The 2,764-nt window shown below is 39.8% G+C and overlaps 1 protein-coding gene across 1 annotated transcript in view; it reads left to right on the top strand.

Moving 5' to 3' along the window:
• Positions 1 to 441: 441 nt before the first annotated feature.
• The window catches only part of LOC147034847 (extracellular calcium-sensing receptor-like), a 21,887-nt gene continuing 19,564 nt past the window's right edge, over positions 442 to 2,764 (top strand). The window contains exon 1 of the mRNA XM_085857620.1: positions 442 to 470. The gene's annotated coding sequence lies outside the window, so the exon portion shown is untranslated. The remainder of the gene's footprint in view (positions 471 to 2,764) is intronic.

Here is a 2,764-nt window from a genome sequence, read left to right as displayed (position 1 = left end):
GGAAATAATTAACACCTCCTACACTCCTCCAGTCAAAGCTGCTGCAGAAAGCAACGTAAGGCATCCTACACAAGGTAAGCGCTTTGCTCTTTCAAACCCTCCCCAGAGTTCCTCCACAGATATAAAGATGTTCACACATCGTAAACACATGAGAATCCTAATGTTGCACACCCCTCAGCTGCCGGCTTGGTTTCATCGCTTATTGTCGAATCTTCAGCAACAGCACAGACAGCAATGCATACAAATGAGGCTCCCAAGCATGTACCAAGTGCAAATGTCAAAAGCAGGCAATACTTAAATAATAAAAACTCACCCACACCTCTCAGCTGTCAATGGAGGGAACAGCAAATCAGCTCTCACCAAATCAAGTAAACCCAGGTGGCTTGGATTATATAAATAATTAACACCTCCCTCCCCCACTCCTCGAGCTGAAGCTGCTGCACAAAGCAACCGAAGAAGGCCAGCACAAGGTAAGCGCTTTGCTGTTTTAAACCCTTCCCAGAGTTCCTGCACAGATATCAAGACGTTTACACATCGTGCACACATGAGAATCACAATGCCACACACCCCCTCAGCTGGTGGAATGGTTTCATCGCTTTTTGATGAATCATCAGCGACAGCGCAGACAGCAATGCATACCAATGAAGCTCCCAAGCACGTACCACTTGCAAACATCAAAGCAGTCAATACTTAAACAATAAAGACCCACCCACATTGTTATTATTATTATTATTATTATTATTAATTATTTATATCACAGCGACCCCAGTTTAGTTGATTACTTGAGAGCTGATTGTCAATTCCCTCCTTTCACAGTTGAGAGATGTACATGTGTATGTATATATGTATGTATATATGTATGTATATATGTATATATATATATATGTATATATATATATATATATATATATATATATATATATATATATATATATATATATATATATATATATATATATATATATATATACACATGTCCATCTAAAAAGTAACGGGAGGCCTGCTGTGTGCTCCACTTGCTCAACTTGAATGAACGGGTTGCTTTACAGTCTTTTGCAGCATTCCAGCAATATATATATATATATATATATATATATATATATATATATATATATATATATATATATATATATATATATATATATATATATATATATATATATATATATATATATATATATATATATATATCTCTTCTTCTTTTGGCTGCTCCCGTTAGGGGTCGCCACAGCAGATCGTCAATATGATCCGCATAGTGATTTGGCACATGTTTTACACCGGATGCCCTTCCTGATGCAACCCTGGTTGCCTCTTACGACACAGGGACCTGGTACACCTATTTTAACCGGGGTATACACCGGCCCAGTACACTGGTACTCATTTTGCCAACATCGGAAGGATGACAGGCTGAGTCAACCCCCTGGTGTATTAATTCAGTGGCCGAACAGGGCTTGAACTCAGGAGCTTTTGGATCCCAAGCCGCTGCCCAAACCACTGTGCCAACACCAGGCATCAGCAATATATATATATATATATATATATATATATATATATATATATATATATATATATATATATATATATATATATATATATATATATATATATATATATATATATATATATATATATGATTGGTGATGGTTGACCGCTCATTGTGTGATTTATTACAGGTCGCTCTTTACACGTTGTCTAGTCTGAGTCGGCGCACTCTGAGTTGTAAGCAGAGAGCCAATTTGAAGTTTCTTGCCAAGCCTGGCAAAATACCTTCCGAATCCTTCGGAATGCTGCAGAAAGCCTTTGCGGAAGAAACGGTCATGTACACGTGCATTTGAATGGCACAAGAGGTTCAAAGAGGGATGGGAGGAGGTTGAAGATGATCCACAGTCTGGAAGACCTTCAACGAGCAGAGCGGTGGACAACATCGAGCGTGTGAAGCAGATGGTGCACGCAGATTATTGACTCACGATGCGGATGATTGCTGAGGAACTTTCAATCAACAAGGACACTGGAGCATCATTACTGAAAATCTTGAAATGCGCAAGGTGTGCGCAAAGATGGTCCCCAAGCTTTTGTCCGGAGACCAGAAACAGCAAAGAGTTACTGTCTGTCAAGACATTATCGAGCGCCTCGAGGACGATACAGACCTGCTCGGGAGAGTCATTACTGGCGATGAATCGTGGATATTCGAATACGATCGAGAGACCAAACGGCAGAGTCGTCAGTGGAAAACTTTGACATCACCAAGACTGAAGAGTGCAAGGATGTTGAAATCGAAGTTCAAGGTGATGCTCATCGCGTTTTTTGACATCAAGGGCATCATCCACTTCGAGTTTATAAAAAGCATCTTAAATACACATCAAAGTTACATTTGTCGGTTTGAATCATGGCAGCTATCCATCCAATCGGTGGGAAGGATAATTGAAGAAACACATGCACACACGAACAAGCATATTATTATACAAGATAAAACGAATGCTGAACTCTCCTCTTTTCCCAACACGACCTTCCAAAGCAGACATTAGAGTGAACAGATGGGAGAATGTTATGTGCATCTGCTGGTACAGAGAGCAAGAAGCTAACGAACCCTTACCACAACTCTAACATTTCTCTTTCATGCTAATTTGAAAAACCTCCTCCACCTTCTCTGGGAAAATATGAAAGGTTTTCTATGTGATCCTATTTATAACGAGAAGGGAACTCGGTAGAGCGCATATCTCCGCCACGGAATGCCTGATCCACGAGAACATATTGGGCCCAATAC

This window comes from Eptatretus burgeri, chromosome 1, assembly GCF_056783735.1.
Source record: "Eptatretus burgeri isolate ZD-2024b chromosome 1, Ebu_testis_v1, whole genome shotgun sequence".
Lineage (NCBI taxonomy): Eukaryota > Metazoa > Chordata > Myxini > Myxiniformes > Myxinidae > Eptatretus > Eptatretus burgeri.
Note: the sequence above shows the minus strand (reverse complement) of the source record. Positions and strands in the feature narration are given on the sequence as shown.